The sequence below is a fragment of the Erigeron canadensis genome, chromosome 1 (genome assembly GCF_010389155.1).
Source record: "Erigeron canadensis isolate Cc75 chromosome 1, C_canadensis_v1, whole genome shotgun sequence".
Taxonomy (NCBI): Eukaryota; Viridiplantae; Streptophyta; class Magnoliopsida; order Asterales; family Asteraceae; genus Erigeron; species Erigeron canadensis.
Window position 1 is genome coordinate 52,370,124 of NC_057761.1, and position 15,076 is coordinate 52,385,199.

Genomic DNA, 15,076 nt, shown 5'->3' on the forward strand with positions numbered 1-15,076 from the left:
AAGGCAAGATATATACGCTACCAAGTACCATCTCATAGAAGTAGGAAGGTGTGACAACAAACTTTATAAGGTCAATCTTTCCTCGCTTCAATGAACAGCGTATTCATCGATGTTAATTATTAGAAAAATACTAGTATTAGTTTATGTATATATGAGGAGTAAAATACCATTTATGTCTTTACGTATAAATCGAATAAATGTGTTTGCTTATTAGTTTAATAACAATTGTAACACTTTCATTCTTTACAGAGTGGTGAGTTTTCATGGAATGAGACACTAGTAAATTGAGCTTCTTTTTAAAAGCTTGGGAAAAGGCCCCACAAGCCCTTCGATTAGTTTGAAATGGAGCAAATACTAGATGTCCATACATGTCCTTTTGAGAAAAAAAATCCTCTTTGAAAGTGTTAAATAAGTTGATTTTGTTGTAGTTAATATAAGCTTTTGATTTTGTTGCAAAATCTGGGGAAAAAAAATTAAAAAGTTGAGATATCTGGTTTGTGTGATTATTATGACTTTTTCTAACTCCCTTATATATTGGCAAAAGACCCGTTAACTAAACCATCATTGGTGCTTTCATTTGAAGAATTCTTGGTAATTCACATCTACCATTAGCAACAATATCAGTTCCTTTCTGTATTCGTCATATTAATCATATAAATTTTTGATCTCATTGGATTCATCTTTTGGTAAGATTCCTTAGCAACCATTACTACTTCCGTAAAATTTTCATCTAAATATAAACTCGTCTTCAATCCAAGTTGCAGGTTTTATCATTCCGTAACGTTATTAAGAAATTTTCTCTCGAAAAGAACATAAAACTTTTGTTACTAATTGATTAATACAGTAGATCTTTGATAGAAGAATTCCCTTTGATATTCATGCAATTTTCAAATTTCGTATGACGTATGGAAGCCCTATTTAAATCCATCACATAAATCATTAATTTTCTTCGGTTGTAATACTGTTTCCGTTTTCTTCGTTAAAGCTGATAATGACTCTGACGTGGTTCTAGATATCTAATACGATTATGATGCTTGCAAATGTATGTAAACAGATAGTAGCTGTTGTTTGGAACAAAAAAGAAGAATGGCTGGAGCTCCACCAGGGACTGCAAAAATGATTATCAAGGAAATAGCAATTGGCAGTGTGTTAGGTTTCATCTGTGGCGGTATATGGAAGTATACATACCACCACGACCTGACTAAAAGAACCAAGTCCTTCTACAGCATGCTTGATAAAGGTGAGATCGAAGTCGTCGTTTCAGAAGACTAGATATTGTTCTATTTCTAAAATGCTTCAATGATAACTTGTAATAAGTAATATAATTATTGGTTTGCATCATTTAGCTTATAGAGAGACTTCTCCTGAATTGAAAATCGTAAATAACAGTGCCACTTGCATTGGTCTGGCTAGATCTCTGATCATGTCCTTGTTTTCTTTTATTGTTTGAATATAATCCGATAACACCATATATGTGTATTGATTTCTTTGAAATAGTTCAATTCCAATTTGTTATTCAGCTCTAGAAGCAAAATGAGAGGCCAGAGAGTACTAATTGCCTTTTCTTGAGGTTTCGATCAGAGAGATTTCACAAATATCAGCTTAATGTTCTCACACAAATTTGGGCTTCTTGAATATAGTGCTGTAGCCTTTTGTGGTAAAGTCACCCTAATGATGATGTTACGCCCAGATTTTATTTTTCAAAAACATTGTTTAATACCATATGAATACCTAATACGTAAGAATACAACAGTTCTCAACGCTTGTACATACTTGAAAGTTGGAACCTCCAAGTGAAAACCGAAAACTATATTGACATCAATGTGGCGCATCATTTAGTGATGCGGCTCATCACTTGACCCAAAATGGGCTCCAATGCGGTGCACCTCTCTGGAATATGGAGCATTCTCCTGAAAGGATTCCACTGGGGCTCACTCATCCGTAATCAAAACATATAGCACATTTGTTGAAACTTGCATTACATAGACCCAAAACACATTTTTTTTCCCCGACTAATCCTAATGTATCATTTCTGTTAGATTTGACGTTTTACATTATTCTACAAATTGTATGCCATTTTAGAAACAACATGGATGCATTTGTGCAAAGAACTCAGAGTAAGACTGAACGTAGGGTAACATTTGTTTCTTTCACTACACTGTTGTATGTTGAGGATCCTAGTGAATGGGCAAAAGCAGAAGCAATACGGTGAATATAAGTGCTAGAAAATGAGTATAGAACTGTAGTGTGGTTGATCTAAAATAGCATCAACAGTTTAAATAATATTAAGTCGATTTCTAATACAAGGCTGCTTTTACAAAATATTACATATAATCAAGCAATAACATCGCCGTTGATTGTACATAGAAAACTCTTACATAGCAGATAAACTCGACGAAACATGAAACATCGCAAAACATCATATAACTAAGACAAATACAAATACGCATCATCTGTGAATTCATTGAATCAGGGAAATGTCTAATGACCCAACATATAAAACCATAATGAAATTTGGTACTAATTTCCTAAACCTTTTGTAGGTAGCACAATTTATCCTTTTGGCACAAGCTTTTCAATTAACTGAATCAGAGACCTGCTTAATGACCCGGCAGTAATGCTCCCGTTGGGTTGAGGACAAGTGTTGGGTGCTCTAACTAGACCTCCAAAGTTGAAATTTGTATCTCTAAAAATTAAATTGATTTGCAAGCGGGACTTGAGGTGAAATTTATCCAGGTAAACATCCTTTTACCCAAATGCAATAACTTTTGGACAACAGGTGTTGAAAATAAACCCAAACCACGCTAACTGCCTACCCATGCCAACTACTTTTTTACCCATATTGTAGTTACTCTCCTATTGTTGGTCAACAAGATATAGAACATAACAAAGTACAAACTACTTGTCGGGCGGGTAAGGATACGCAATTGAGTGCTAAAATATTAGATTGAATTAAAAGATAATGGCAATTATAAGAAAGTAATGCTCTCACATGCTTAGCAGCGTTTCGCACTTCCTAATTCCTCCAAAAATATTCAACAATATTGCTTTCACCTTGTCATCTGATGTCAAGATCATGAAAGCTTCAACAACCTACTCCACTTTTTCACAATAACTATGTGCCGATGTGGTTATAAAACTATAGTCAATTTGTTTTTACTTCTAAACATGTACTTAAATGTCAGTTGGAAGCATTTTAACCCACATCCAGAGATCGGCAGGTGTTCCTCCATGGTGGCCATTGCCAACCCAGCACCATACACCATGCATCCAATTTCCCCACCCAAACCAGTATAACTTAAATCTGCATTTGCAGCTGCAACCAGTTTGAACATGAGCACCAACAAAATATCATTAGTCACCGCTTCCAAGTTCTGTCACCAAGTAAATGGGTCAAATCAAAATAATTTGCAAAGGCTAAGTGTTGAAGAGGTTAAATGGGTTGGAAGTTACCCAAAGTATGTTTTTTAATGCATCACTTCCTAAAGCTTTTTGTAAATTTACATAATTATTAACTAGTAACAAGATTGTTTGTGTGATCTTTAATGAACTGGTTGCTAGTTAGAAAAATGTAGAAAAGTTGTTTGCTACCTCATAGCTTCTATCTGGTTAGACTTCATATATTCAAATTAAGAGGAGCTATACCTCACGAGGATATTCTTGTGTTGGATCACGAAGATCATCTCTTTTTGACTGAAAGCAGGATTACCATCAATAGTTTAGCTTAGCATCAGCAGCCACCAGTTTGTTATCTGAAAGGAGAAGGTTTAAAAATCCAATTGTTGGTACGAGGGAGAGACACAGAGAGAGGAAGTCGAGCTTTATATATATTAAAGGCTAATAAAATGACCACATGGGCATTTGTTCAATTATTAATAACCATGACACACAATCATTGGGAAATCTGTTTGATGTCAATGGACCAAGAAATCTGTCCTTTGCTTAAAGCTCATAGGGTAAGAAGAATTGAAAGTTTCACAAGACGTGGAAGAAGCTTACAGGACCAGTAGTGGAACGATCAAGAGTCATTGCCAAGTAGATTTCATCTACTAGTGACACGTTTTCAAAAAACTCTCATTGTGTCAATGCAATGCAAGACCCAAACTGATTGCTAACCTACATAAGACAAACCAAGAAGTTGTGATATGCTTATGGCTAATCTACAGTTTCAATCCATACATTATTGGCAAACATGAAAAAAATTATTCTGCCGATGGGTTTGCAGAATAAAATAACACCTAGTAACATAATAGGAACACAATAAGCATTCAAAACACGAAATTTTTTTTATCATTTCATAATGGAAACTAGTAATCAACCATCTAGTAACTACTTGCAGTACACTCATAGGTTTTTCTTGATTAGTACATTCCAATTTAAGATATATAAGCTAATACTACAAAGGTCACATAGATTCCTAAGTCTCACAGAGTCACAGAAAGAAAAAATTTCACCACAGGTGGATAGCTAGATTTCAGTCAGCAAAAGTTTAGTCCAGCATAATCAATTGCTTTCAGTGCACCAAAGTTCGGTGATAAAGAGAATTGACAAAGGAGGTCTAATTGCTATAGGAAATTACTTATGGATAAACGACACCAATTTAGATTTTTTACAGGAATCTTGGAACATCACATGCATAGAACACAGCCAAGAAAAAAAATATTTCAATAGCACTGACAATACATTCGAAGATAACCTCGAAAAAAAATATTTCAATAGCACAAAAGTTAAGACAGATAAGAAACATACAAGTCAACCTAGCTGAAAACTTTGCCTTAGGGCCGTTTATTTAGTGACAAGAGTCTGCCCAAGCATCTTCCCACATGACCAACAAAATAAAAATGAAAAGAATTATCAATCCACCAATCGATAAAACAAAATCTGTATTTAATGTTAGCCTTTTGCTGGCCAAAGATATATCAGATACTTAAGATACACATTTTCCAGTAACCTCTGCATAAGAAATATGATAAAAGACAAAAGGCACGTACTTCTATTAATATCCAAGTTCTATAGGAAGGATCTTGTAAGAGGGTAAAAACTCAATATGTCTATATTTCAACTTTAGTTATGTCATATCAACATGGCAGTAAATTAAGAAGATAATAAAACATGTACCAGCTATATCTTCAACCTGATCAATGTTGACCATGTGAACTCCACCCTGAACACCACTTGTGAACTTCCCTAGACCCCGTTCACCAGCAAGAATTTGGCTATTAACTACCAACTGAACCAAAAGAGACCAACTTCACTTATAGGAATCCACAATAGATGGCTCACCAAAAGCAAAGCTAAAGGATTAGGTTCAGCTCACCAAAAGCAAAGCTAAAGGATTAGGTTCAGTGGCCCGAAGACATCCAATATCAGAAATTTGGACCCCATAACTATGTACGGATAAGAAACGAAAAGCAGCTCGGCTATAGAAAGACGCCTTTTAATGGTGCATTACTCGATGCTCATCTAGCCAGACCATATGATTAGGGCTTTTGGGATTTCCATAATAATGTGCACATATAAGACTACTATCAGGTGGAACATTAAAGTCTGTAAGTAACCTGTCATCGAGTACTTCACAAGAGATCACTTTAAAAAATCAATGCATTGCATTGTGTGGCCAAACCATTAAGAACTTTGCAAACCAACTTTCTAACAAAATTTTCTGTGAAAACATAGAGGGATTATCTAGGAAGCTTATCAATTAATATGAAAGAGTCTCAGCTGCGGCAACTCGATTTTCCTGAAAGACATTATCTTTGTAGTTTCATGAAGTTTATGCTACATCATTAGCACCTTTTAAAAAGCATACCGACAAGAAGGTTCCATACTCCATAGTTACATGGTGAAGCCTACCAACAGGAAGAGTCCATAGTTACATGGTTAAGCATACCAACAGGAAGGGTCCATAGTTACGTCGAAACGCATACGGATAGATGGGGCCCCTAGTTACATTGGAAAACATGACATAAAGGGTATGCTTTCAAAACACGAATAAGTCTGATCATTCCATTATGGCAAGTAGTAATCAACCATCTAGTAACTAATTACATTACTATCATAGGTTTACTTAATTAGTTCATTCTGATTGAAGATGTGAAAGCTAATACTACAGAGGTCACATGAATGCCAACAGCCCAAGTCTCACAGAAAGAATATTTTTCACCACACAAAGTTGATAACTAAATTTCAGTCAACAAAAGTTAAGATATCTGGCATAATCAATTGCTTTACAAACACTAAAGTTGGATGATACAGAGAAAGGACAAGGAAGATCTAATTGCTATTAGAAAATTACTCAAAGACGATAAATCATGAAATTTAGAACCTTTTTACAGGGATCTTGTAACATCACATGTATATAACACAAGCCAGTAGATCCTACACGTACATAAAGATCACTGAGAACACATGTGAGGATAACCTCTAAGAAAAAAAAAACCAATAGAACAAAAGTTAAGATAAATAACATAAAAGTCAACCTTGTTGACAACTTTCTGTTAAAGCCGTTTGTTTAGTGACAAGAGTCTGCCCAAACATCTCCACCACATGACCAACAAAACAAAAATGAGAAGGATTATCAATTCACACATCAATAAAACAAAATTTTGTATTCAATGTTAGCTTTTAGCTAGCCAAGAATATATAAGATACACATTTTCGAGTAACCTCTGCATAAAAAATATGATAAGACACGAAAGGCATGTACTTCTAGCTTTAACAGTTAATATCCAAGTTCTAGGGGAAGGATCTTGAAAGAGAGTAAAATCTCAATATGTTTATATTTTGCAAACATTTTGGTTATGTCATATCAACATGATAGTGAACTGAGAAAATAATGAATGACGTACCATATATTTCCACAACATGATCAATGTTGACAATGTGAACTCGCCTGAACACCACTTGTGAACTTCCCCAGGCCCCGTTTCACCAGCAAGGATTTGGCTCATAACCACCAACTCAACCAAAAAAAATAACTTTCTGGTGTAGAAATCCACAAATAGATGGCTCACAACGGAAAGGGTCCGTAGTCACATTGAAAGGGGTCCATATTTACATCGATATGCATACAACGGAAAGGGTCCATAGTCACATTGAGAAGCATACACCGGAAAAGGTCCGTACACCTGAAAGCTTACTGGTGGGAAGGGTCCATAAATTTCATGAAAAAGCATACTAAGGGTCCATAAACTATATTGAACAATATAGTGACAAAAGGGTTCAACGCCAACTATAACAGAATTTGAACGCATCTCAGTAGTTTCATTAAGTATATGCTTATTGACACCTTTTCAAAAAAGCATACCGACCGGAAGGGTCCATAGTTACATTGAACACGTCAGAAGGGTCCATAGTTACCTTGGAAAGCATATCGACTGAAAGGGTCCAAATTTACACCTGAATTCCGTACTTCATAAAAAAAATTAGTGATCTAAAGGGTCCATACACTAAATTGAACAACATAGTGACAAAAAGGTCCAACGCCAAATATAACAGAATTTGAAACACATTTTTATAGTTTCATGAAGTATATGCTACATCATTGGGACCTTTTCAAACAGCATACCTACAGGGGACAGGATGGGCCCATAGTTACATCGTAAAGCATACCGACAGGAAGGGTCCATAGTTACATCATAAAGCATACCAACAGGAAGGGTCCATAGTTACATAGAAAAGCTTACAACGAAAAGGGTCCAAAGTTGCATCGAAAAGCATACAACAGAAGGGTCCATATTTATCTTGGAAAGCATATCAACTAAAAGGGTCCCTAATTTACATCTGAAAGCTTATTAGTGGAAAGGGTCTATAAATTCCACAAAATAAGCATGCCGATCTATAGGATTAAGAGACTATATTGGACAACATACTGGGAAAAGGGTCCAACGCCAAATATAACAGAATTTGAAACCTATTCTTGTAGTTATATATGCTACATCATTGGGACCTATTCGATCCAGAGACATGTTGGACAACATGCTGACAAAAGGGCCCAGCGCCAAATATAACATAATTTGAAAGCCATTTTTGTAGTAATATATGCTACATCATTGGGACCTATTCAAAAAGCATACCGACAGGCGACTAGAAGGGTCCACAGCTACATTGTAAATCATAAATCATACTGACTGGAAGGGTCCATAGTTAGATCAGAAGCATACAACAAAAAGAGTCCATAGTTGCATCAAAAAGCATACAACAGAAGAGTCCATAGTTATCTTGGAAAGCATATCGACTAAAAGGGTCCGTAATTTACATCTAAAAGCTTACTGGTGGAAAGGGTCTATAAATTCCACGAAAAAAGCATATCCATGTAATGTGATTACCCGTACAGTCTGTGAAGACCATCCAACATTCTTGAAATTATACCGAGGGAAAGGATCCATAGATTACATCGAAAGCAGACTGACATAAAGGGTCCAAAATTCTTGAAAGTATAGTGAGGGAAAGGGTCTATAGATTACATCAAAAGCATACTGACATAAAGGGTCCTTAGATTACCAAAAATCATGTGCTTTGCCATAGCATAACCTCTGCAGCAAGAATAACTTGATACTTCACAAAACATATGAACTCCTTATATAAGGAAGATCAGATCAAAGTTTCTTAAAAAAAGGAACAATTGTTCACATCATATAGTATAGCCGCAAAAGTTCATCTTTTACATGAGGAATTTTCAAAAGCAGAGCTTCGAGTCTTTGACAAAAATACAAAATCATCGATTGAACAATATTAGGCAAATTATCAGTGTAATGTGATTACCGTACAGTCTGTAAAGACCATCCAACATTCTTGAAATTATACTGAGGAAAAGGGTCCATAGCTTACATCGAAAGCATACTGACATAAAGGGTCCAAAATTCTTGAAAGTATACTGAGGGAGAGGGTCCATAGATTACATCGAAAGCATAATGACATAAAGGGTCCTTAAATTTCCAAAAATCGTGCTTTGGCAAAGCATAACCTCTGCAGCAAGAATGTAACTTGATACTTCACAAAACCTGGAACCGCTGATATGAACTCCTTATATAAGGAAGATCAAATCAAAGTTACTTGAAAAAGGGACAATTGTTTACATCATATAGCATAGCCGCAAAAGTTCATAATTTACAATTTTACATGAGGAATTTTCAAAACCAGAGCTTTGAGTCTTTGACAGGATTACCAAATCATCGATTGAACAATATTAGGCAAAAACCAGAGCTTTGAGTCTTTGACAAGATTACCAAATCATCGATTGAACAATATTAGGCAAATCATCAATGTAATGTGATTACCGTGCAGTCTATAAAGACCAACCAACATTCTTGAAATAAAACTAAGGGAAAGGGTCCATAGATTACATGGAGAGCATACTGAGAGAAAGGGTCCATAGATTACATCGAAAGCATACTGACATAAAGAGTCCTTAGATTACCAAAGATCATGTGCTTTGCCATAGCATAATCTCTGCATCAAGAATGTAACTTGATACTTCACAAAACCTGGTACCGCTTGATATGAACTAGGAAGATCAAATCAAAGTTTCTTGAGAAAGGGGCAATTATTTACACATCATATAGCATAGCCGTAAAAGTTCATCGGTTACATGAGGAATTTTCAAAAGCGAGCTTTGAGTCTTTGACAAATATACCAAATCATCAATAGAAGAATATTAGGAAAATCATTAATGTAATGTGATTACCATACAGTCTGTCAAGACCATCCAACATTCTTGAAATTATACGGAAAGGGTCCAAAGATTACATCGAAAGCATACTCACATAAATGGTCCTTAGATTACATTGAAAAGCACACTGACATGTAAAGGGTCCAAATAATACATCGAAAGCATACTGACATAAGACGGTATCAAGAACAAAAGCTAGTTATAAAATTTCAAGAACAAAGAAGAAAACCAGAGACTAGATAGGACAGCATACTGACAAAAAGGGTCCAACGCCAAATACAAAAGAATCTGGAACCCATTTTTGTAGTTTCATGAGCATATGCTACATCATTGGGACCTTTTCGAAAAGCATACCAATATGCGACAGGATGGGTCCATAGTTATAAACAAAGGGTCCAGTTGCATCGTAACGCATACCAACGGGGAAGGGTCCATAGTTACATCGAGAAGCATACAACCAAAAGGGTCCACCGCCAAATATATCAGAACTTGTAACCCATTTTTGTAGTTTCATGAGTATATGATACATCACTGGGACCTTTTCAATAAGCATACCCACAGGAAGGGTCTATAGTTACATCATAAATCATAGCGACAGGAAGAATGCATAGTTACATCTAACAATAAGGGTCCATAAATTTTGAATGAGCTTTTAGCCCAGAAACCAGAAAACCGACAGGAAGGGTCCATAGTTTCATCGAAAAGTATACAACGAAAGGGTCCACAGTTACATCGAAATGCATACAACGAAAGGGTCCATAGTTGCATCGAAAAGCATACAACGAAAGGGTCTATAGTTGCATCGAAAAGCATACAACGAAAGGGTCCATAGTTGCATCAAAAAGCATACAACGAAAGGGTCCATAGTTGCATCGAAAAGCATACAACAGAAAGGGTCCATAGTTATCTTGGAAAGCATATAGACTAAAAAGGTCCGTAATTTACACCAGGAAGCTTACTTGTGAAAAGGGTCCTTAAATTCCATGAAAAAACATACTGACAAAAGGTTCCAACGCCAAAAATACCAGAATTTGAACACAGAAACCATATTATCAGTTGAAAATAAAATAATAGTTCATCATCTTGATAACCGGCTCACAGTTGTAAATACCATCAAAGAAAAAGGGCCGATTATTTTATTACATCAAAGCATATACCAACTGCTAAAAAAGGGCCGATAGAATTTAAAAAAAAAACATAAAAAGAAAGAAAGGATACCCCCTTTTTTATTTCAAGAAAACATACGATCAGCACGTTGTGAAGATCGAACATGGACAATTTGAACAGAAAAAGCCCTAAATCAAGAAAACTCTACTTTAAACAAAGTAACTGAAATACAGTTTTGAAGAAACTAATTTGTAGAATACAAACCCTAATTCGATCAATTAATTAAAACAAAACCCTAAATTAAAACGAAGTTGAAATATTCTGTATGTAATGTAATGTAATGCTTTTATGTATGATAAGTTGAAGTCGGTTAATAGCCGCGTCAATGTAAAGCTAATTTTAGGCGTGTGTCAAATTAAAAGAAAAAATAATTTTTGTAAATAAAATATCTATCCACCAAAACTTCATTGTTAGTTTAACTACTAGTAGCAATTAGAATGTCTAATTATGCATTTTGAATAAAAAAAAAAAAAAGAAAAGTTAATATAATCTTTAATATATACTAAAACAAAACCATTAATTCAAAATTGAAAAAGTATGAACCAATGATTATTTTCTTTAACTTTTATTTTCCACCATTAGATTTCTATGATGACATCATCATAAACCCAAAAATTGGTCAATAACATTTTTAATCCTCATACTTTAGCTATTTCAATTTACTTTTATTTACTTTAATTTAGTAAATGGCCTAATTAAATACCACTCAATAATTTTATTAACCAAATCTTTATAATAATGGTACTCTTTATTCTTTAATGTTAATACTTATATAATAAAAATTGTATTTATAAATAATATATATTATATTGTCATGCATACAAAGTTTTATATATTGTATTTTTGTATTTCTAATGTCGTATAATTGAATAATTAACAAAATTTCAATTTAAAATGGGTTGATAAATTGAATATGATATTTAAGTTTTGATAAAAACTTTTGATAAATTTACTTTATGTTATTTATTTGTTGATAGCATATACCACTCTTCACTAATTACCTTTTGGTAAAGAATTTTAGTTGTATAATTTTCTATTTAATTTAATTATGATATTTTATATTGATATGAGAATTTTCAATTACATTTTATTTTCACTAATAACGTTTTATTTCAATGACACTACAAATATTTTTCAAAAATCTTTATATTACACGTGGTTTTTATGTGAATGCTTAATTACATGAATTAAAATAACACATTTGGTAAGAGTAGCAGTATAGTTACAACTTAGTGTTAATAAAACTATTTCTTTGATATTTCATGTATATAGTTTAGTTTTATGGTTGAAAACATGATTTGTTAACATTTTTCTCTGACAATGAATATGATATTATAATTATTGATCAAAAGTATGTAAATATCTATTTAGATGTTAATCATTTTCAGATATTAAAAGTTCGCTAATGCAAAAAAATATACAAATCTCGCGTATTACGCGGGTTATAAGCTAGTTTTATTTTAAAAAGATTTATAGTTATTTTTTTAGTCATTAAGGGTTGAATGTATTAGGTGGCTGGATGTATAAATAATATTTATTTGTATTAAGTAAAAAATAGGTACTTAATGGTTATTTTTGTTTGGTAAGTCGAACATGAAATTTGACTGAATACATTAATTTCTTAATTATTAAGTATCTTAATAAAAAAAAGTGATGATTTGTACACCATCAGTTTTTGACATACACCACCGAATGTGTTTTGTTGTGTTTTACAGTACAACCTTATAAAGCATATTTAGTGGTTTATGGTCAAAAACTGTGATGTACAGATTGTTTCCCTACAAAAAAAAAGGCCTTAATCTAAATTATATATTTTATTTTTGGTGAATAAGTCAGACCAAAAAAAAAAAATAGCGACAAAAAATAATATCAAACCCATTTAATTTTATTTTTGGCAGTTTACACATGTTGTGTTTTTTTTAGGTCTATAATTATAAGTGAACTAGCTATGTTACTTGGGCGTTACCTCGTAAGACATAACGTCACTTTTAGAAATTTTATACATGTAGAAGATGTATTTACTTGTTTGTTATTTAAACATGTACATGAAAATGATTGTCGTGTACAAACATAAATTATAACACTCATTTACATAATCAAAGGAATGAATAGTTGAAAAAATGATAAAAAAAAAAACAAATATTAATCATATAGCAATTATGTGTGATTAAATTGCAAAAAAATAAATAACAAATGAAAATGTAAAGCTTATAAAATGCTTGATAAATTTTTTGATTTTTTTATTAAAAAGACTTTAATAAAATTAATCGAATCTTGACCATTGATTTTAGTTTAAAAGTTAAAAATGCCTTGAATCAAATATAAAAGATCTCCCATAATTTTAGTTATAAATTATAAATCATCTGCAAATTGCATTATTGCAACTTAAAAATCAGTTTTTTATTTAAGTAATACAATAATTGAAATTTAAACAATAGTCTTTTGCCGAGTCTTTTTCATTCACCGCGGTTTAGTAGTGGTGGTCAAAGTTTATGGTCGACGTTGTTGGTGGTGGTCATATAGGTGGCCAACAACGGTGATCGGTGATTTGAAAGCGTGTTGACTCCAACAGTTAGAGGAATTGGTTGGCTGGATTCGGTGTCGCCCCCGTATCGGCCCCGTATCGGCAGATGATGCAACAACAAATAGCGAATAATGTAGGAAATAACGCTGCTAGTTGTTACCCTATCCGACTGGAATCTGGTCAAGACCTCATAAGGATTACCCAGGTCTTAAAGTTGGCTGAGTTGGGATTCGAACCTGTGACCCATCATTGGGGAACTCCAAACCACTATATCTAGTATGTGTATATATATATATATATATTGAAATGTGATTTTCGCTTGAAACTTTGTGTCGCGATTCGACAACGAGAGGTCTAACATACATTGTCTTAATTGGGTCCGCGTTAGAGAGCTCCTTCGAAGTAGAATGTCTATTTTCAAATACCCAATGAGGAAAAGCTTCTACTAATCCGCCCGAAAACATGACGATTAATATGGGTGAACTCTGTACCTCAGACTTGCACCTGGGTATTATATTGATTATTGTCTCCTTACATATGCAAACTAATAAAAGCATTCGTTACATCAATGTAAATCCTTCAACTTATTGATTCTCGTATTATAAATATTTAAGTACGTGTTAGTTTTTTTAACAACATGTTGAACTCAACGTCATTGATTTTTTACATATACATCTTCAATCAATCATTTATTATAGATGAAATATATAACTTTCTGGTAAAATTGTCTCACGTATGTTATCCAACGAGCATTATATTCACATTTGATTTTAAACTCAAAACTAAAAGTCTCTAACTTCTTCAAATACTAATTCTTCTATTTTGGGTGTCTGAGATTATGTTTTGAAGTGAAAATCTGATTATTACATTTATAAAACGCAAATAATCTAAAAAGGTGTTTATATCAAAAAGTGATTATCAGTTTCATAGTTTTAGAGAAACATGTACATACATGTTTTTTCAAACACAAAATTTATTTTGTAATTGTAATTGTAATGACAAACACCCCTTAAAAATATATACAGTAAATCATAAGTTTACTTCCAAGGTGATGACGACGGTAAGTAAAAACAAATGAACAAGGATTTATTCCATGCAAGTATCTTGTAACCAACTTAAATGCACCAAATACTCCTAATTTGCATTAATATAAGAATTAAATTTTGTAAAAAGAAAAAATAGCTGTCATTCAAAAGAAGAAAAAAACAAATGATGAATATTTTTGTGATTTTCATGCAATATAAATCCCGAATTTGATCGTTGATTACTCTAATTCTTGTTATCAGTTTTTAAGACGTGTACTTCTTTTATAAATGACTTAGTCAAAGAAAAGTGTTCATAGGTTGAAATTATGTCTTGAATAGACTAATATATGAGCTAATAGTTGTGAAATATTTTTTAATAATTTCGACAAGTTGACATAGTTTATACAGGATCTATGATAAAGATTGGAAAAATCAACAACTATGTATTATCAAATTTAAGTCCTATAATTTCGAGAGTCTAGTTATACATGGTGAAAGAGGGACACATTTTAATGGTTTAAAATAAAATAAAATAAAATGACCTAATAGGGGATATATTTTGATGATACATTAAAATTATAATTATAATATTTCATATACAAATAAATATCAATCTTGAATCATATGATATCAAAAATCGCCTCCCTACACTAGACTACTAAGTGTTAACAAACACATTATCAATCTTGA